Source organism: Arvicanthis niloticus, chromosome 9 (genome assembly GCF_011762505.2).
Source record: "Arvicanthis niloticus isolate mArvNil1 chromosome 9, mArvNil1.pat.X, whole genome shotgun sequence".
Classification (NCBI taxonomy): domain Eukaryota; kingdom Metazoa; phylum Chordata; class Mammalia; order Rodentia; family Muridae; genus Arvicanthis; species Arvicanthis niloticus.
This window is the reverse complement of record NC_047666.1, coordinates 33,064,495-33,087,191: the sequence shown is the minus strand read 5'-3', so window position 1 is coordinate 33,087,191 and position 22,697 is coordinate 33,064,495. Positions and strand designations below refer to the sequence as shown.

The 22,697-nt window shown below is 39.7% G+C and overlaps 1 long non-coding RNA gene and 1 other non-coding gene across 4 annotated transcripts in view; one reads left to right on the top strand and one right to left on the bottom strand.

Annotated features, from left to right (window-relative positions):
- LOC143443487 (uncharacterized) overlaps nucleotides 1-22,697 on the bottom strand; it is a 401,606-nt gene that overhangs the window by 5,969 nt on the left and 372,940 nt on the right. For 2 of the 3 annotated variants that reach the window (XR_013112528.1, XR_013112532.1), the window contains 2 exons: nucleotides 9,248-9,371; nucleotides 5,954-8,760 (listed from right to left, as the gene is read on the bottom strand). This is a non-coding gene — a long non-coding RNA (uncharacterized LOC143443487). Of the gene's footprint in view, nucleotides 1-5,953; nucleotides 8,761-9,247; nucleotides 9,372-22,697 lie in introns of those variants that run through there. The other variant, XR_013112531.1, reaches the window with a different exon arrangement.
- Nucleotides 7,924-8,056, top strand: LOC117715847 (small nucleolar RNA SNORA17). Its single transcript, XR_004607650.1, has one exon. It is a non-coding gene; the product is annotated as a small nucleolar RNA SNORA17 (small nucleolar RNA).

Here is a 22,697-nt window from a genome sequence, read left to right as displayed (position 1 = left end):
TCTGTGATGGCTAATAACGCTGGCCATTTTTCTATATACTTATGTAGGGCGTCAGCCATGTACCTGTCTTCCTTGTACAAATGTCTAGGTAAAGCTTTTCTTGTTTTGAATTGGGTTGTCTCTTGATGGTTGTAGTGGAAAAGACTGTTTCTAATATTCCAGATTCTATCCCCGTATCAAATAGAAGTAATATATTTTCCAATAATTCTGTGGATTTTTATTCACTTTCTTTATTAAAATAGTATTCCCTTAGTTATTTAAGAAGTTTATACAATGTGTTTTGATCATATTCATTCCTCTCCCTCAACTCCTTGCACCTTTCATTTTCTGCCCACTAAAATATACATACACATATATGTATGTATATGTGTATACATACATATGTGTATACATACATATATGTGTAGTGTGCATAGCAGCTATGAGCAGTATATATTTAAGCCAAATGAGTCTAATATGTGCTGCCCTAAACTGCAAAACTTGCTTTTCCTCTTTCAGCAGCTATCAATTATACATAGCTCCTTAGGTAGGGGTGGGACTTGGTGCTTACCTCCCCTCTCTGTGTTGGGATTTTGTCTGGCTTTATCTTTCATAGGTTTTGTGCATGCTGTCACAACCATTGTGAGTTCGTGTGCTACTGCTAGTATCCAGAAAACACCTTCTTTGTAGTTATCTATAGCCTATGGCTCTTGTGATCTTTCTGTCCCCTTTTCCATGATGATTTCTGAGCTTTGGAAAGGCAGATTTTGGTATAAATGTTCCATTTAGGGCTGAACACTCTGCAGTCTCTTATTCTCTGCCCCTTGAATAGTTGTGGGTCTCTCTGTGTTAATTAATCTCCATTTCCTATAATAAGAGGCATCTCTGATGAGAGTTGGGAGGTGGCCTTTTAATAGATGGGTATAACAGTAAGCCATTAGGAGTATGTTTAATATCACTTCCATTTAGCACAAGATTAGTAGTATGGTCTCTTCTAAGTCCTAGAACCTATCTCTATACATAGGTTATTGATTCTGATAACAGTAACAGGTATGGTTTTTATCTTATAAAAGCAGGTTTCAAAAGAACCAGAAAGTATTTTATTATCTCCATAATACTTGTATCACTATTGTAGGAATGGGCCTATCTTGCCAGGTCAGCCATTATTTGAGCTTACAGCATTCACAACTGTATCATTGATGACTATGTTTCTCCCTTGTACTGTGCATAGAAGCTCCCAGCACTCTGAAAGCTAGCCAGGAGGGATGAAGCTTCTAGGTCAGAACCAACTTGATTTCTCAATATTCTATGACTCAATAATGTGGTATCTTCAGTAATAGAGTCTCAATGTCGAGTTCTGGAGGCTAGTAAGGAGCAATGACCACAGCCTATAATTTAATTTTTGTGGAATTCCATTGGTCAGTAACTCCCAAGGAGGACATCCATTTCTGTCAAGTGGCTTTTTATTTGCTACTCCAGCAGGAGCATTGTCCTCTGTTAGAGTGTAACTCCATTTAGAGTCTTTTAAATGTGCATATGTACATATATTACATATTCTACAGTAGTAGGCTTCCATATACTGTTTTCAAAGGGTCTTAATGTTGGTTACCATCTACCTCCTCTCTCCTCTATCCTGCCCTTTTGTCCTTCATCCTATTTCCTTTTTTATTAATCACCCCCATTTACCCCTTAACCTCATAGAGTTGATTCTCTCCAGCTTCATTCAATTACCTGCAAGTTCATTTTTCTTAACAGTTGGATAGTATTCCATTGTAAAAATGTACCACATTCTCATTTCCATCATCAGTTGATGGATATCCAAGGTTGTTGCCATTTCCCGGCTATTATGAAGAGCAATGAACATGGATGAACAAATGTCTCTGTGGTAGGATATAGAGTCCTTTGGGTATGTACTCAAAAACGCTATAGATGTATCATACAGTAGATTTATGTATAGCTATTTGAAGAACCTCTACACTGAATTCCATAAGGGTGCACAAGGTTTCACTCTAGTACTAGTGAATAAGAATTTCTCTTTCCCCATGTGTTTGTTGCTGGTATATAGCAGGGTGCTGATTTGTGTGTGTGTTGCTATGTGGTGAATGAATTTATTAATTATAGGATTTTTTGGTGGTGTTTAAGTCTTTTATATATTCACCCACCATCTTCAAATAAGAATATTTGTCTTCTTCTTTAGCTAAGACTTCAAGCATAATATATATATATGTATATATATATATATATACATATATATATATATACATATATATATATATTTTAGATAAAGAACTAGATAAATGATAGAGGTTTACTTTGCAGATATTTGTCTGAAAATGCATTAAATTTGCATTTTTATTAAATTTTGCATTAAAATGTGGTTTTTCAAATCTCAAGAGTAAACTTTATTTTCTTTCTAACTTCCAAGAGACAAAAGATGATTTAAAAATAACCAAGAAATTATTTGGAGAAAGCGAAAAACAATATGGCCACAGCTTCTTCCTTGACTTCATAGAAAGCTCTTTTAGAGATTTAGAAAGTCTTTCCATAGGAAAGTTACTTTTACCACCAGATGAGATGATTGCCATCTTTCCTTGCCTTACAAGACCTCATTATCTTCACTTTTGAGAAAAGATAGATAAATGGATAGATAGATAGATAGATAGATAGATAGATAGATAGATAGATAGATAGATAGATTAAATAGATGATAGATTAGGAAAGACGATAGAGTTTTAGTTAGGGAAAGCACCTGTGACAGAAAGGAGGCTACAGAGAACAGAGCTGAGAGACCTTTAAGCATGAAAGAAGTCTGGCCTGAGGGAGAGGAATGGAAAGGCTGATAGAAGCACCCTAGACTTCTGTGCAATTTGGCGAAAGTTTGGTAAGACCAGCCGGGAACTCTTTAGCTGACATTTCCACTAATGGAGTCTCATGTTGCCAAGGCCCAGGATCCTTCAGTATTTGTTCATGTATAGGCTGGGAGCAAACATAATGTTGACTTTAGGTTATAGCTTCAAATTGTTGATAAATTACATTTTCTGTATTTGAACTCTGTAAGGTATATAGTCGTTGCTGACAAAAAATGGTAATTTTGTTAATATAGAGATTAGTTATAATAAGAAACTCCCCAAAACTGTGGCTAACCAAGGTAAATTTTAATTTTTCTATCAAACTGGAAGCTCAAACAGGTTATAGAGGACTCAGGCTCCTTCTAGCTTATGACTCTGTTATCCTAGGATTGTTCCCATGGTGGTAACCAAGATGGGAGGGCAGAGATGAGTTTTTCACTGGAGAAAACAGCTGGAAAATGAACATCTCTCCATTTTACCAGAACTCATTTGTATTTTTCTCTAGCTGTATCAAATTCTATACATTTAGTAGAAATAAAATTTTTTTCTTTTGTTCTCTTTCAGTTGACTGACTAAAACCTTGGAGTCATCAGGTATGCAGTTTTGAAGACTGTATTAGCTACTTTCCTCATTGCTGGGATCAAATGTGTGATGAAAGAAAGTTAGGGGAAAACATATTTGCCTTGGCTTAAAGTTTGGGGAGTATATAGTTCATCGTAGGTGGGACTGTTGGAGACAGTGATCCACACAGTCAGGAAGCAAAGAGGGATGAATACTGGGGCTCTGCTGCCTCTCACTTTTATCCAGACAGAGATCCTAGGCTAAGGAATGCACCCACATTTACAGTGAGCTTTCCCACCATAGCTAGCTCAGTCAAGAAATTCTTTCCCAGACATGTACAGATGTTGGTCTCCTAAACATCAACTGCTAGTGTTATGACCTCCCTTCTCTAGGACATGACAAGCCTAACAAAGAACAGTACAGATCACTCTCAAGTGGTATGGAAACGAGCATATGGTGATGCCACATAAGGACTCGGATCTAGTCACACTTGAACAAAATACCTGAAGTGCTGGACTTTATTCTTGTGCTACATAGCAAATGGGCCTTTTCCATCACCAGTATTTTATTTGCCATTTGGATGAGATTCTGACACTTATAATCAGGAGGCTCATGTACTAAGACATTGAGAGCTTTGCTATAGAAATGCATGATGTTATAAGCAAAGCCAAGGTTAGGAATTTCACAGCACCTTTCTTTGTAACTGTTATTACACCACCTTTCCTCCATTTCAAAAAAGGCTGCGGACAGACCCCTGTTGATTTCTGTATAAAGTCATTTTGAATAAGTAATTTATTACTATACTCTATATTCTATAAGTCACGTCTTTGTCATATCAGCCAATCATGCTCCCTGAAGATGGCTTGAGTTGTTATGTGATTTCCTCTTATTTAGCCTACAACTTTCAAGAACTTATCAGAAAAACATCACTGACAGAAAACACTTATGACAACATGGAATACTCTGTTTTTATTTGGGAGACAAGAGAGGCAAAGGCAATCCTTTTTTTTTTTTTTTTTTTTTTAAGTGACAAAAAGTAAGGAAGATATTGATGAACTTCGGTTGTTATTTCTGGCAGATTTATAATGCAATAAAAACTGTGCTCTGCAATCATTTAGCCCATGTGGATGATATTATCCGTTTCACTCAGAAGTGCTCGTGTCTTCCAGACCTCTGAAGTTTTTTTTATTTAAGTGAAGGGTGCTGCTAAAATGTTGAACTCAAACATTCCCACCCCCTGAAGTTCTTTCAAGGCCATTATTATGAATAGTTTGGTTTGAAGAAATTCCAGATGAATGGTGTAAACCAAGATGAAAGGTGAAGTATCTCAGCAGCTGTGCATAAGAATTAAGCAGAAGTATGCAAATTCTAAGCCTGCAGACGAGAACAATGTTAAGCCAATGATTCGGTAATAATAGCCACTATGATCTAGTAGTGACTGAGAGGTGCACAAGGCACCTGGCTTCAAGAATTAATAAGCAAAGAAGTCCCTTGCCTTCTCTATGACATCAGGATATTTGTGTGAATGAATATGTCATCGTTTGGTGCAGTTTGCCATAGAAACAGACATTAACAATGTCACAGCACAGGTACTTGTCATTAACCATAAACCTGTTTTATGTAATTTTGAGCCTTAAACTCAGCAAGGCATTGATTCGTGTCTTTTGTTTTGTTTTTAAACAGAAACTGGATTCTTGAACCTAATGGAACTTCTGACTATGTTAGAATTGAACAGCAAGTTCAGGTCACTCCTTTTCTATGCTGAGAAATAATCAAATGAGGGAAGCTGTGTAACTTGAGAGAAATGGCAAAGGGAAGGTTCTAGAATGAGGCAAGTGTTGAAAAGTACTAGAAATAATAGCCAGCACTAATTGGATACTCACCATGTGTCTGGTGCATGTAAGTACTTTGTAGTTACAATATCATTAAAACTTCAATATTTTCCAGGGTTATGGACACAAAGGCTTGCAAGCCAGGAAGAGCCAGGCAGGATGTCTATGGGTACAGGAGAGCTTGTAAAGGCTGTGGCGTGCTGTCAGTGCCCTCAGACCTCTCCTGGAAGTCCCCACCATAACAAAATCCTTAGAGCTGCGTTCTCTTGTACAACTACAATTTGCCAAATAGACTTTAATGTAGCTGCTGCCAATCTTGAAAATCTTCTGTTTTGATATTTCCACATTTTCCAAATCTGTGTTTCTCAAGCAACACTCTTTTTGTTAAAGTAAGATAAAATATTATAAGCACCCTCTTAAACTCCTATAATAAAAAAACTTTCTAAAACTAAACTAAAAAACTGTATAGGCAAACATACAGTTACCTACATCTCTTACCACAGCCTGTGTTTCTGTCTTTTGGCAAGAATTCTTTTTTTTTAAATTGGATATTTTATTTATTTACATTTCAGATACCTTCCCCTTCCCCCATTTCCCCTCCATAGAAATCCCCTGTCCCATACCCCCTTCTCTCTCTCTTTTTTCTTTTTCTTTTCTTTTTCTTTCTTTCTTTCTTTCTTTCTTTCTTTCTTTTTTTTTTTTTTTTTTTTTTTGCTTTTATACCATTTTAATTACATGCAAGTATTAAGGTCAGTTCTGGGTTGAGGAACTAGCAATACAATAGATGCAAATAGTCAAGGAACAAGCAAGACAATAAACACAAATAGTCAAAGGACAAGCAAGGCATTAACACATTACATGAACACTCTCATGATCACTGTTTCTAGAGGCCTATTAGGATGGCCAAAATATCTGAGCCAGCTTCCCTGTCCTAGCCCAAAGTCATGTCTGAAGCCTACTTCCTTGTTCTAGCCTAAGATTCAGATTCCTGCCTGAAATTACTTCTTTGTTCTAGCCTAATGTCAGATTCCTGCCTGAAGTCCGTGGGCAATGTCAGATTCCTGCCAAGCAGTCCATTTCCTTGTCCTTGGCCCATATCAGATTCTTGCCAAGTAGCCCCAAAAGCTCTCTGCCTTTCCCCCTTTTTTATTTCATAAACAAGAATGAGCCCGTCTTAGGTCATTCTTTGGCAAGAATTCTATGAAGACTGTCCCCTGCATTTCAAATGGGCCATGTTTGATACTCACTTCTCAGCTGGGATGGTCAAGGGAAGCTCTTTCAGAAGATTCTAACCCAGAAGTCTTTCTCAGAGTATCTTAGCTTGTTTTTCTACCACCTTTGATGTATTTCTTTGATCACTTCTGGTTTCTACCATGTTGCCTTCCCAGCCATGAAGGGATGGGGGAGAGGACAGGCTCATCCTCTTGGAAGACAAGAGCTAAAAGGAACATGTATGACTCATTCTCATGTCTGCATTACTCAAAGTCACATGGCGACATCCCTTGGTGCTAGTACATAGCTGTGGCAGGTAATATTAATAGTTTTCCAGTATCTACTTTTCCCTGACCATCCCCAAAGCATTCCCCAAAACTGACAAGTGGGTCTCAATGAAGTCTCTATTCCCTAGGCTCTTTTGCTGGAGTGATGGGATCCACCAGTATCCATTGCTGACCTGAGAACTTGTCTCACATCTGGCCCACCACTGTAGAGCTTCAATATCACATTACTACCTACAAAGGTAATCAATCTTCATAAAGTAAGTCCTGGTACAAAGCCCTTGGTAGTGATGGTAACTGTATTCTCAACATTGGGCCATAGTAAGAACAAGAGATGATGAGAAATACTATATTTTGTTGGGATTCATATGTTCAACCAATTTGTGGGAAAAAAATTTTTAACAAAAAGATGAAGTTAGAACTTGGGGGACAAACCAAGTTCACCCTTATACTTAGTCAGAGCATATGATGCGCTAAGACAGAAATGCACTTTGTGTTCTTAACTGTATATATGCTCAAAATGGAGAAGTAACAAGCCCAGGACTCTACTTGACCAGAAAAATAGCAGGAAAACAAGTCTGATGAAAACTAAACAGTAATAGTAAGCATATACAATGGTGATAGAAAAACTAGTCCCTGTTGCTTGAAAAGATGAGTTAAGTGGAAAAGAGAATACTTTGACATGACTAAGAAACAAGAGGAACAGTGCAAGAGAAAGCTATTGATCAGGCTGGAGAGATGGCTCAGGGGATAAAGAGCTTGCTAAGCAAACAAAATGACTGTTGGAATAGAGAGAACACATGTAAAGCTGGATGTTGGAGCTTGCATCTGTAATCTCAGCACATCCAAAGGAAGATGGAAGGCAGAGGCTAAAGAATCCCTGGGAGTGTGTGGGCCAGCTGGAACTGGTGTTCTAAAGTAAGAGAGACCCTGTCATGGGTAGAAAGTGAAATGGACACCCAAGGTTGATCTCTAATCCCCATACATGTCACACACACACACACACACACACACATACACACACACACACAATTAATTTTAACAATAAAAAAAAATTAAGAATAAGAAGAGGTTTTTAAAAAATTAAATATAAACTGTTGAGTTAAATACTGAAAGGATAATTATGTGTAATTGATGTTGACCAATCTTAGGGTTTATGTAAAATTATTTTTTTTCTAGAAAAAAAAGTATTGAAATGAGTAAGACTCTGGCCCTAGAAGCATTGCAGGTATGACTGCTGTGTCATATGTGTGTCAGTAGGTGGCAGAAAGAAGAGAGGTTATGTCTACACTCAGTGTTCTGACCTGTGACCTCTGAACCTGTGTTTTGGTCTAACACTCTCTGATAAAAAACAAAAATGAGCCTGAGACAATGAGCAGTCCGGTGCCACACTGGCCCTGATATGTTCCTAGGGCAGGGAACAAGCCAGAGACTAGAATCTCACCTGGGACCATGGCTCTGGGGGAAGGGTTAGGGAGTGAGCCCAAGACAGAGAACCCTCACATGGGGCCACTTTTGAGCCCAAGATGACCACCAAACCGGTGCCACAAGGAGCTAGCTTGAGATGACCACCAGTCTAGTATCATGCAGGCCTAGGGGGACAGACTATGCCTGAGATGACCCCTGCCTGGTGCCATAATGCACAAGCAGGACATTGCACTCCTAAAACCACCCCTGAGATGATCTCAGACACTCATACTGGGCAACTAAGAGAAGCAAGTAAGTGGTGGAGAAATGGAAGAGAAAGAAAAACAGAAGGATATGGGCACAATGAAGAGAGGCAGAACTGGGGACTCAAGGATAGTGAGGAACAACCTAAAGTGAGTAGCTGATGATGCTACCTGGGACCATGGGGTTCTGGCTTGTGTTGCCACCAGGGTCACACCTGGGTCTATGGCCCTGCAGCAGTAGGGGTCTGTTACCATCAAAGGCCAGGGGGACTTTCCTGGTCTGGGCTGCCACCTGAGGACGTGTTGATTTCTGATCTGAGGGCTGTTCAGAACTGGCTCCACCTTTCACCCGGGCATCCTGGGAGAGCTGGCCCTGGGGCATAAGAGCAGGACTGGCTCTACCTTTCACCTGGGCATCCTGGGAGAGCTGGCCCTGGGGCATAAGAGCAGGAAAGCTGGTTATCTACTGCTGCACTTGGGAGAGTGGGCCCCACCATGGTCCCAGGGCTACACAAAGAAACCCTGTCTCAAACAAAAACAAAACAAAACTAAACAAACAAAACAAAGAAACACATATACTTAGAAGCTACACTGATTTAGGAAAATGGTCGTGGTAGGTTCTCCTCTAGGGTCCAGGACCTCACTAGCCATGAATAACTGGCTGGGTTTACAGTAGCAGGCATTAATTCCCTCCAACTGAAAGGATTTACATTTAATTAGACAGCTGTTACTTTACCAAAGATATAGGGGCCACCATTTCACTATTGGGGCTATTTTTCCAGGCTAGTCATTGTAGTCCACAGACTTTCCAGCTACATAGAACTCTCAGTTGCCTTTCTCCCGTGGAGGCTTGCACATACCTTTCAATGCTATGGTAGCTGGTCCTCAAGGGGGAGGCTTTTAGGTCGATTCCAGCTCCATTCCTCAAAGGCCTGTGTCCAAAGTGTGTGGTATCTTTAGCAATCGAGTCTTGCCTTTTGAGTTCTGGAAGGCAACCAGGGACAAAAGCACTATCCTTTATTGTTTTGGGAGTCTCTTTATTTCCTCTAACCAAAAATTGAAAGGAATATTTCCCATGCCTGGCAGTGGGGTTTTGGTTTCCTAGTTTGTACCTTCTGGGTGACGCATCATCATGCCAAGTGCTTTAACTTTATTAAAACTAAACACACACATGCACACTTCTTATGTGAGCTTGTAAAATAATGAACATTTCTCTATTGTTTTCCAAATGTGTCATCTTTTTCTTTCCCCTCCTTCTGAATTAGCCCCCCTCCCAAAGAGATGCCCCTGTTTTTATTCTCCTATCCACAACAAGAGCATCTGTGTTCTACTACCCATTTATCTAGAGTGAGTAACCTCACCCCCATTATGTATGTGTAGCACATTTCATTAACTATTCATCAGATAAAGGGCATCTAGGCTGTTGTGAATAAAGAGGAAATAACCACGGCTGAGCTATGGAGTAGGATGCTGAGTCCTTTGGGCATATGTCAAGGAGTGGTATAGCTGGGTCATATAGTAGGTCATACAGTTTTGGCTTTTTGACAATCCTCCACACCGGTTTCACCGGTGGCTGCAGCAGTCAGCAATTCCACCAGCAGGGACTGTGATTTCCTTGTCTCCACATCTGTTGGGAGCCGACTTTAGCAGAAAGCGGCTAGATCAACTTTGCAGCCATCTGGAACCATATACCCTGACGAAAGATTTGGTTTTCAATAGCCTACAACAGCTGAAGCACACTCTGATATCCCACATATTTTGTGTTGCTGTTTACTGCCCCCAGCTGCAAGGTGCACGTGGTGGCCACACCTGCAAGGTATTGCAGTTCACGTGCTGTCCACGTGCTATCTACGCCATACATGCCTGTAAGGTACACGTGCTATCCAAGCCTGCAAGGCATTGTGGTGCACGTGCTGTCCACGCTATAGACGCCTGTAAGGCTTACGTCATATCAACACCTGCAAGGCACGTGGTATCCACGCGCCTACAAGACACGTGGCAAAAGCCTATAAATACCCCAGATTTCCCTTCAATAAACGAGACTTGATCAGAATCTCTGTCTTGTCTCCATTCTTCGCGTCTCTTCCACTTTATCCCCACTCTCTCTCTCGCTAGACCCTGACCCTCGGACCAGAACGGGCAGTACGGGCTGCAACAGTTTGGCGTCCAACATCGGGCTCCAGTAAGCGCACACATCCTAACCAGCGATCCTTGATCTTAGCCCTTCTGACTGGGGTAAGATGAAATCTCAGAGCAGGTTTCATTTGCAATCCTCTGATGATAAGGATGTTAAACACTTTTAAAATATATCTCCTAGGCATCTTAATTTATTCTTTTGAGAACTCTTTGTTCAGATCCATTGCCCCTTTTTTAATTGTTTTTTTTTGTTGTTGTTGTTTGTTTGTTTTTGTTTTGTTTTCTCTGTTTTTTGTTTTGTTTTGTTTTTTTGTTTTTTTCGAGACAGGGTTTCTCTGTGTAGTCCTGGCTGTCCTGGAACTCACTTTGTAGACCAGGCTGGCCTCGAACTCAGAAATCCTCCTGCCTCTGCCTCCCAAGTGCTGGGATTAAAGGTGTGTGCCACCACCGCACGGCGTTCTCTCTTTTTTTTTTGTTTTTTTTTTTTTTTTTTTTTAATTTTGTTTTTTGAGATCTCTGTTTATTCTGGATTAATCCTCTATTGAATGTATAGTTGTCAAAGAGTTTCCCCCACTCCCTGGCATTCCTCTTCACACAGCTGAATGTTTTCTTTGCTGAACAGAAATTCTTTAATTTTAGGAGGTTTTGCTTGTCAATTGTTAGCCTCAATCCCCGAGTGAATGAAGTCCTGTTTAGAAAGTCCTTCCTGCACCTACAGGTAGGTTATGTTTATGTTGTTTTCTAGATGTTTCAAGTTTCTCTTTAAGGTCTTTGATCTATTTGGAGTCAGTTTTGTGCAAAAAAGTGTGTAGGCTCTGATGGATATATGTCCACCTTCCTGTCTACAGTGGACATTTAGTTTTCCCACCATCATTCTTGAATATATTGTCTTTCCTCCGATATAGATAGATAGATAGATAGATAGATAGATAGATCATTCTTGAATATATTGTCTTTCCTCCAATATAGATAGATAGATAGATAGATAGATAGATAGATAGATAGATAGATAGATAGATCTTTATACCTAAGACTTGGGAAACACTGCAGAAGAAGTGGTAGAAAGATTGTAGAAGCCAGAGGACCAGGACACTTGCTTTGAGACAGTGTCTTCTAGATATGATGGGGATGCTGCACCCACCAAATCTCAACCTGTAAAATGATCACACAAATCGACATGCCTACGTAATTGATGGAAGTTTTTAAAGCCACACCCATAAATGAAGAGCTACAGGCAGTTAATGATTGCTGAGGGAGGGAGAGCCAGTTTACTCCCGGGAGGAGCCTCTGATAGGTTATCAAATCCTAAGTGGTAGTGTGTGTGTGTGTGTGTGTGTGTTTGCTTATATGTTTGTATATGTACATTTGTATGTGTGAATGTATGTGATTGTGTTTATGTTTAAATATATGTGTATATTTGTGTGCATGTTTGTGTGTATATGTGCATGTGTGTTTGCTTATCTGTGGTGTGTTTGTGTGTATATATGTGTGTGTGTGTATATGTTTGTGAATGTGTGCATATGCATGCATGTATGCATGTATATGTTTGCTTATATATGTGTGTGTATGCATATGTGTGTATTTTGTGTATGTATGGGAATACATTTGTGTGTATGTTTGTGTGTGCATGTATGTATGTATGTGTGTGTGTGTTTGCCCATGTGTTTATTAGTGTATGTGTTTTGAGTATGTACATGTATGTGAATGTGTTTGTCTATATGTATATGTGTGTTTACCTGTGTTTATTAGTGTGTGTTTTGTGTATGTGCATGTATGCGAATGTGTTTGTTTATATCTAAGTATGTGTATGTATATGTGGACGTATTTGTGTATATGTTTATAAATTTTTGGAGCATGTTTGCATATGTGTATATTTGCATATGTGTTTGTGTTTGTATGCATTTGTGGGTAAGTGTGTATATATGTGAATTTTTTTGAAGGCATGTTTGTGTGTGTGTGCTTCAGTGCAGGATGCATACATGATAAAAGATAACCAATCTAAGAATCTAGAGATTCTTATTCATGTACAGCTGCCATTAAAAATCCTGGCTAAAGTTTCCAAAAGCAAATATTATGAGCTCTTTTAAAGAGGTGCTTAACTGGCAGTGTCCAGCTTTGATCTAGGGCTCCAAGGTAAACTCAGCAGCTTTCCTCAGAGTAGCAACAACTCAGCATGTTGAAATTAGACATTTCGTTTCCAGAAATCGTAGCCAAGAAGTTCTACAGGGTAAACTCTTCTGCTCCATTTAACTAATGTGGTAGAATAAAGAGGCCCAAGCAAACATGATAGGATTTGAACCCATGGCTCCTGGAAGTCTAAATAAGCCAAAGATTATGTTTGGCCATGGATCATTACCCCTGGCAGGGAGTACACAAGGCTTCTTAGCCTGCTTACATGGACAAAGCTTTTTAAGATAAGAATTCAAATGTTCCCCAACTGCAGAGACTCTAGGTGTTTCCCTCAGTGTCACAGGTAGATTCTGAAAAGGCCTTTGTTGGAATCTTCTCTGTGGGAAGAACAAGAACTCACTTATTCATGACAGGAACGAGTCTGGGAAAGGCAGGCAAACGGCTTCCTTACATCACAACCAGTGGAGTCTAGGGAGAGACAATTTCACACTAAGAAATAAGTTAAAGGAGGTAATTTTCTGCTCCCTCAGGCTGTGTGGTGAGGTGGTAAGAGTCAGAACCAAGGGGAAAGAGGGGAAAGGCTCTGGTCTTCTGTTTGCAGCTTAGATAAGAGCTTCCTGTCTGTCCTTAGGCATATTGCCTCATCTGTTTAAGGAGCCTTGATTAAGTGTCTCAATTACCCATCTAAAATAATAGCTGTTTCATCAGGGGTATTGTGGCGTTTAATTAAAGCCCATGAAGGGTAATGAGATCCTCAGATAAGAGCATCTATAAACACTCAAAGATGTGTGTCTGCATACATAGGTGCCACATACAGATGCCTGCTAGGCTCCAGAATTGAATAAAACTTTTTATTGGACAAAACTCTTTCTTCATTTCTGCAGTATGTCTACTGTTAGTCTTGTTGCCTCAGATTCAGCACATAAATTCCTTCAGGGTACTTTTTTCCAGGGGTTGCCTAATGCTTGTATTCTGTTCCTTGCTTAAGGGTTAAACACCACAGGCAACTCCAGGTCACCTGTGATGCTATAGTATTTCTTTGAACCTCACATATTAATTTCCAAGTTTCACAGGCTTTTCCTGGTGCTGCTTAACTAATACCATGGTTATTTCATATTTCTAAGTTGGACTCTTTTTCAATTTAGAAATTTTGGGCAAAAACTTTATATGACTTCTGTTCAGAAAGAAAACCGGTATTTTCTAATATACATTGATCTGAATGTGTTTTTACTGAATTTTTATTAAAGTTTGTGTTTTGCATACCACTGGTTTATGTGTGTTGCACTGAAATGAAGTTAAAAAAAAAAAAACCCTCACAATTGAGTTGTGGATAGTTTGAGTTGTTTATACTTTGTGTTTATAGCATATCTTCATGCTATTCTTTTAAGCAGCTTTAGTATAACACAGTAAGTATAACATGCACTATAACATATTCAGCAAGCATAGAGTAGTAATTTATTATGACTTAGGATCTGTGAATCAGCTGGGCATTTGTGATGGTCTGAGCCAGGAATAGATGATCTTGAATTGGTGAGACTATATGTCTGTGGGCAGCAGAAGGTTGACTTGGATTGGATGGTCAAAGACAACCATGCTTACATACCTACTAGCTGTCCACTTTTGCATTAAGACATTGTAATATATAACTTTGGTTTTTTCAAATCCTATTTTTAATGATGGTTCTTAAATGTTTTAACATCCATTATAGCCCACCACCCATGAGAGACAGTGAGGAAAAAAAGATAAGGGAGAAGTGGACCCATTTAGAAAGATTCTTTGGAGCAACTCCTGTCTGTGTTGTCTGGAAACAGGCAATTCAGTTCACGGGCTAATAGTGGCAGATTGATTCACTTGCAAACACTTCACAGATACACCAGCAGTCCAGTTTGGTAGAATCAGGTTAGCAAACACAAATCAGCAGTGGTGGCACTGCTCAACAGAGATAGCCAGGCCTCAGCCTTGGCTTGAGTCAGCAGGAGAGACCAGAACACCAGGAGAAATTCTCAGCTGTGACTCTTTCAGCAAAATGAAAATCAGCGAAGATTGGAGACCCACAAGCATTGCACAGCCAGTTCTACAAGCAAGCCAAGCTCAGTCTCCGTCACCGTCTGTCAAGTTGTCAAGTCCTATTTATACTCTTCAAACATCACGTGTCCTCCACAGGTCTTGCCTCAGCATATGCACCTGTCTCAGTTGACATCACTCTGCCAATCAGCCTGATTCTGCAGAAGCAGCAAGAAACTACAGGACACCATCGGATGTTTTGTGGTGTGTTTCTCTCTATGGAGTCCCAACAAATGCAGCTCAACTACACAATGTAAGACAGACCAATACATGTGTGTTGTTAGCAGAGTCCTTCATCACATGTCCTTTCACGTGCTTGCTTTAGCATAACATCCTTTCTCTTGTGTCTGCTTCAGCTAAACATTCCTTTGCTAGTCTGCCTTAGTCTTTCACCTGTGTCCACTTCAGGAAAAGGCTCCTTCATGTGTTTGCCCCAGCAGAACACTATTCAACCAGTTTTCCGAAGAACCCTTAAGTTTCTACTTCAGTAATGACTGAACCACAGATCTTTTCCCAACAGACCTTGCTAGATGTGTTTCCCTATTAGTGTTAAAGAGAAGTACAAGTCCTTTGATACCTAGGAGGTGAACTAACCCAAGTCTTGCCATACTGTACTAGCCAGGCAAAGTTGCAGGTCTGATTGGTTTCCTGTTTCTTTCTGTTTTCTTTCTTTCTCATGGTCCATATAACATCTTGAGTTCCCTCACATACATGCTGAATTCAGAAAGGATCTACAAGAGACTATGTAATGATCCACTCCCAAAACATCTATGTTCTAATCATTAGGGCACTTGAACTTGGGAAAAAGACTCTGTAGACATGCTTGCATTAAGGCTGTTTCAATGAGCTTGTCCTTTAACCAGGAGAGTCCTTGTAAGAGAGAAGTGGTGGAAAAGTCACTATGGCAGACACAAAAGCCAAAGGTGATCGTTGAAGTTAAGATCCTACACTGTTGACTTTGAAAAGAGAGAAAAGTGTGAAATAATGAAGCTTTAGAAATGAAAGGCAAGATAATTATTTCTAACTCAGGCATCCAGAGCCACTACAACCTCCTAACCTTCTGACTTTAGCCCACTGCAGTGAATTTTGAATTTCAAAACACAAGAGAATAAAAATACATTGTTTTAAACTACCACATTTGGGATCATTTGCTACAGAAGCTATAGAAAGCAAATCTAGAGTTCACTAAATGTTCAGCCTAACACTATTTTAATTCGTTTGTTTAATGTGGCCACATGGCCTTACATAGCTGCAAGAGAGCCTCAGAGAAATGCACTGCTTTTTTTGAATGTTATCAGGAGTTCTCAAGAGGAGGATATTGAGAAATGCCTGCTTCAAATGAGGAAGTGCTCACCAGCATGTATTTGACATTTACTGAGCATTTACCAAGAAGAACCAAGAACTATTGTGTGCTCTGGGTATGTATTGTTGAATGATTCAGACAAATGCTTGCTCTCACATGGCTCACATTCTGGAGAGGAGAAAATAAAGTTATAAAAATATAATATGCAAATCAGTGGCTCACGCTATTGGAAAATGAAACAAAGTCTGTGCAGAGAGTTGGCTAGTACGTGGCCATTCTAGAACTGACTTTAGAAAATAATGTAAGATGCAACAAATTTGGAAGCAGAAGGAAAAATAGCCAGCTGGGCAGTTTGTATGATAGCCGTTCAAAATCCAACTTAGGATAAGCTGGAGATGACTGCTGGAATGACAGTATAGAAACACTGTGGGTCCTTTCTCCTGTAGAATAAACATAACTGTTTGTGACTAGTTTTTAAGGCAAGATCTTTGGAAATTATCTTCATGGCATAAAGCAGATGAAGAGAGATTTATTTTAAATTAATCTACTGAATCATAAGAGCAGGCTCAGTGGTGCTGGCCTGCAACCTCAGCTACTTGAGGGGCCTAAGTAGAAGGGTTTGAAGTTTAAGGGCTGTCTGGACTGGAAAGCAACTTCACAGCCAAGTGTTATAATTTCTTACAATTGTAAAATTTTATTTTTGAGATTTTCATATATGAATATTGTATTTACATCATCTTCCCTCTCCTCATCCTCCAATCCCTCTCACCTGCCCACCCCCACTCCTTCTTAAAGTCATGGCCTCTTCCTTTTAAATTATAATTGTTGCACACACACATTTATGTGTACATGCATATACATTTATGAATACAACTGCCCATGTTATTTAGTGTTGCACATAGGTATTTAGGGCAAACCTCTTGAGACTTGCTAGCCTATCAGAGGGCTCTTGCTTGAAGAAGACTGATTCTCTGTCTCTCAGCAACCACTAATTATCTGTAGCTTTCCTTTAGGGATGAAGCCTCCTGACAATTCCCCCACCCATGTTATTTTAATCTCATGTTAATTATTCCTATTCTTCAGTTTCATTATTGATAAATGAAGAAAATAACAGTGGTCTTTTAACTATATTGGGAGGATCAAATGAATATGGTTTTCAACTCAAGGTTTAACTCGTATCAACTTCAATTTATCCTTTTATGGCAGAAAAAAAATGCCATAATATATAAGAGAGACTATTTTGTTCAACTAGCACAGATCAAAATCTGACATGTTATCACTTACTGCCATTTCCTCCCTTGTGTAAACCCCACATGCCCAATCTGCCATATTCTGGGAGAAGCGTAATCTACTTAGTGTAATAGAAATTTTTTTTCTCTCCCTTGGAGGAAAGGATCATTCTCTCTCTCTTAGTGTTACACTTACCACCAAGTAGTAGCAACCTACGTCTTCTAGATTTCAAAATAAATTGAGTAACAGGATTAAAGGTCAGAAAGCTATTTGCCAGCATGAAATAAAAGTTGGCTTTGAACCCAAAAAAGGTTCTAGCAGTGAATCTGGTATTAAGCCCCGTGTATGCGGCTAAATGCTGGGAAGGAGACCCACCAGGTGTTACAGGAGAACACAGAGAATGGGAACCTCATTCATCCCAACTCACCCCACAGCTTCCTCCCACCCCTCCCTACCAAATGGTTTGAAACTGGTCTTTTTGAAGTTGATCTTCTGAACAATCATTTTCTGTGTTCAAAAAAAAAAAAAAAAGTTTTAAATGGCTGTCTCAGTAAAAGTGAAATCAATATTCTTTTAGCCTGGGCTTTTAGCAGATAATGTCCCCCCATAAATCATGGGCATAATGACACTAGAATAATTCATCATCTCATTACATTTACATATGATGCGCCACATTGTTCTGAGGCGAAGGTTATCTTCCCTGCCTGGGACTCCATCCAGAAACAAATAAAAGACCAAGCAACCTGATTATTTCATGATCCGTTTATAGACACTGCTGTGGATCAGTTTCCCATCTGTCAACTACATTTTCTTTACAGTCCTCTTGCGTGCACACTGCAGGAACCTATCTTCCTAGCTCAATGATTTCAGTTACTGTGAGAACTTTGTTTGAGAGATGCCTATCTAAATTAAAGATGCTCTCTGCACTCTGCTTCCTTTGTATCTTATGCCAAGTCAAAAGTCAGTGGTAACCAGTCAAGCATTTATTAAGCACCTAGTATGTGTCAGGTATGGTTGCGAATGCTGAAGTCACATAGAAAGAAAAAAAAAGAGAGATGTATTTGTAGTCTTCTTAAGCTCACCATCACATTAGGAAAATAATCAAAGAAGATGTGGGAAAAGATCATGGTAGCATTGCTAGACATAAATACTGAGGATAGAAGACAACGTATGCTATTAGTGAGGGAACTCCAGGCTAGAGAAAGGGCTCAGTCTGTAGAGTACTTGCTTTCAAGCAGAAGGACCTGAGTATGATTTTCAGAACCCCGGCAAAAGAAATCCAGGCATGGTAACACGTATTTGTAGCCCCAAAACTGGGGAGGCAGCAGGAAGACTCCAGGAGCTTGCTGGACAGTCAGCCTAGTCTACTTGGTAAGTGCTGGACCAATGAGAGACCTTGTGTTAAAAAACAAAGATGGATTGACCTTAAAGGATCATGCCCAAATTTATCTTTTGGCTTCACCTGTATATACACACTTGTGTACACATACACACACACACCTACCCACACATGTACCTGTATACATACATACACATACATACATACACTCACACACACATACACACATGCACACACGAGTTTGCATGTGCATGCGCACACACACACACACACACACACACACACACACACAAAGCACATACAAATAAAAAGTTAGAGAGCATCCCTAGTGTGAAGGGGCACAAATTGTGGAGGGAAACTCTGACCTAAATGTTAGAAATATCATACTTGTTCAAAATTACTTGATGAAGGAGGAGTGAGCAAGACAAGGTAAAGACATTAGCAAAGAGTCCAGACCATTCTACAAGTTATGGGGGAATGACCCCTGGGGATGAAGGCTCGTATTGACCTGTGGTGTTACCCCTTTATATGACCTCTAAGACTCTCCAGAGCTTGCTGGAATCCTGGCCTGTGTCATCTCTTCAGAGAAAACAGACCTGCATGTGAACTTCAAAGTTGCCACTTATGGTTAACATCATCCAAGATTTACTTTGTCAAGTTTCTAAATCTTGAGTTTTTTCAACTGTAAAAAAGAAATAATGAAGACCCTCTTCTAGCTGCTGTGAAGATTAAAAGAGATCATATATGCCAAAGCAGAAAAAAAAATATGGAGATTCAGAAGCTAATCTGGGTTCCTTGGCAGTCCATGTTGAAATCTCTACTAGGCTGTTTGTTAACCAGTATGTGACCTTGTCCAGGTTACAAATAGTTATGCTTTAACACACATATGTGCTTCTAAAAGTCACTGTGTTGTGAAGAATTGGGTAATAAAACCATAGTACTTAAAAGGAAAAAAAGTTGTTACAGGCACATTAAAAACCTGAACCAGAGATACTTTAAATAAATAGTTAAGAACATAATACTTGGTATTCAGGATTACAATTGTTACATAGCCAAAAATACGTAAATACTTCCCCGATAAATATGGCCACTACCATGAAAGACCTGATATTTACTTGTGTATTTACTTGTGGAATTTTCATGGAAAGGTTGGAGCTCATGAGTTACATCGAAGTTGGGGGATGGGAGATTTGCAGTCCTAGATGTAGAGAGTGTGGCTCAGAACATCCATGGCAAGTGCTGGTGGGTGGTAGACGTTTGGGCAGGGTTATGCTTTCTGTACAGATGTTCCTTGCCTTAGACTGGGGTTATGTTCCCTGACAAACCCATCAGAAGTTGAAGATGACACGAGTTGAAATGCATTTAACCACTTGGAGCGAACTGAGCACCACACAACATAGTATGCTGCAGCAGACCAGTTCTTTCTCCTGGTGCTTGCAGGGCTGACTTGGAACTGTGGCTCACTGCCACAGCTCAGCGTCATAGGCATTCCCACCACATAACACTGGCCAGGAAAAGGTCAGAATTCAAAACCCGGGAGCATGGTTTCTCCTGAAAGTGCCCTGCTTTTGCACTGTTAAAAGGATAAAAAAATCTTGTATGTGGGACCATCCTCAGAAACAGCTAACAGTCCAAAGTAATCCAGGTTTGATTCTCCACTAAGCAAGTTGGAAAAATCACACTTGTTTCCTAGCTTACCAACCATGTTTGAATAGAATGGCCAGGGTACTTACTTCTATATTTCAATTATCCCATTTATAAATGGGGATTACTGTGATGTCCACCTCTGAGAGGGGTAATGATTATGGCCACATTATACATGATACTTCTGTGTGAAAGCTTTAGCAAGGGCTGATATGTAGATCTGATAAATTTCTTCGGGTATTTCCACCAAAAGAAGGTCATATTATATTTTATTGATGATTTTTACTGGAGGATATGAATCCTTTCTGCATTGAGTGAGCAATGGACCTTGTCATATGAGGCCCAACAGACTCACGTTCTCACATAGTCCTGGTATATTTCGGAGCTAACTAGTCTTGTTTCTCAAGCAGGGATGTGTGTAAGCCTCCAGGCCACTTCTTCACAGTGTGGAGACAAGAAATAGAGATGGCATGAATAGCCCTCAAGAACCAAAGGAAAAGAAGGACCAGAAGGTCAGTGCTCCCCAGCACACCTAGAGGTAGATATATGTTAGCCATAGACCCCAATCCAGCTGTTTCTGTTCATGATACTGAGGTTGATTATACAATCTCTCTTTAGCTACATTCCATTTGATGACCCTTCAAACTGAGCATAAATTCAAGATCTTCCCCTACTAATTATCACTGTTAGCTCCCAGCTTGCTGTGAAACCCCAAAGATAGATAATTGTATCTTTCATCTACCTTCTCTTTGGGTATCCTTAGATAGCTGGCCTAGACTAGATGTAAAGTGGCCAGGGCATGACTCACAGGCTCTGATCGCCTGAGCTGGAGAACAAAAGAAACCGGCTTTCATGACGTACACCAGTTATTTGCATGGAGTTCATGATCCATCGGTGCAGGTGGCTATGTGGGTTTCTCTGGAATTTGCTTCTAGCTTTTTTCTCCCGTAAGCTCCTTAGTCATATGTTCCATTGGTAACTTACTCATGGGAATTTTTTCCCCATCTGTATGCCCCAGTGTTACCTCTTACTCAGCCTCTATTCCCAAATATTCATTCACAGTTACCATACACACTCTCTTTTCAAGAATAACCCAACCCCACATCTCTGGCACCACCAGCATTAGCTCTTGCATCTGAGTCCATCCATTCAACACTTCCCAGTAGCCCTTCATTTCATCCTGTGTGTTCTAGAACTCCAAATCTCTGGCGACTGTCTTCTTTTGGACCCACATTGCCTTCTGTCCCAAGTAAGACCAGAGGGCATCAGGGTTAGGATAGATACTTTTGGGGCAGACGGAACATGACCAGACTTTTGGCTAATCTTATAAAAGTAAACACATTTCTCTAAGCTTTAGTTTTCTTTTGTGGGAATGGCAAGAATCATTCTCATAAAAGAGACGGGAGATGCCTGTCTCCATCAGGTCCCCAGGAGGATTAAATGAAAAGGTTTTTGGAAAATACCTAGTACCTTGTCTGATGGAGTAAATATTTCATTAATATAGTTGTTGGAATTATGAGAGTTTCAACTTCTTATGAATAATGGTGGTTTCCCAACAAAGTTACAGATATAGTAGGAAATATGCACATATTTATAAAATGTTATTGTGATCAATGTTGACTGAATCTAATATTGTGTGTGTGTGTGTGTGTGTGTACAGTGTGACTATATTAGGGAAAATTTTAGATCTTTTTCAGCAAAATGGTGCATAACTGAGGTAAAATACTGATGACTAAGGATGAGGGCCAGTGTAGAGGCTTTGCTAGTTGTCAAGCAATGATACTGTGTGTCAATTACCACCACTGTGCCACTTTCAGTGGCCTGCCTGATGTTCATGCCGTTTATGGAATGTAAGGTTATAAGGTTGCAGCTAGAGGTGGTCTTAGCATATTTAACTCTGTTCTCCACTGAATATGGAAAGAGCAAATTCCATTCTGGAAGACTCAAGGATTTTGTGGTGATGCAAATAGACAGAATGTTTGGTTGGTTGATGAATTTGAGGTGTATCATATGGAGAAGTAATTTTCAAGGGGGATATATGAAAGGATAACACTCAGCATGAATTGTTTTATTTATTTTATTTTGTTTATGCACAAGTACTCCAGTTGGTTCTGACTCAGGTAGTATATATACACACTGTGATTTGGGAACCAACTGATGCTTTAGCAAAAGTAGACAGATTTGTTTGTGAGAATCATTCCAATATGGTCAAATTGGGGCTTAGCAAAATTACTAGTCACTGTGAAGAGGAACTTGTATGAATTCACATTGGGTTACAATAGTTGTTTAGAGTCCAATTTCAATCTGTCTTGCCCAGTATTTGCATCCTCATAAGTTTGAAAAGCATATAAAACAGTCCCTAAGCATTTGCCTTTATTTATTCATTGCACTGGTAGTCCTTAGATCGTCTATAGAAGTACTGAAAGGACAGCTTGTAAGTAGCTTACTGGTGATTTGGGGAGGT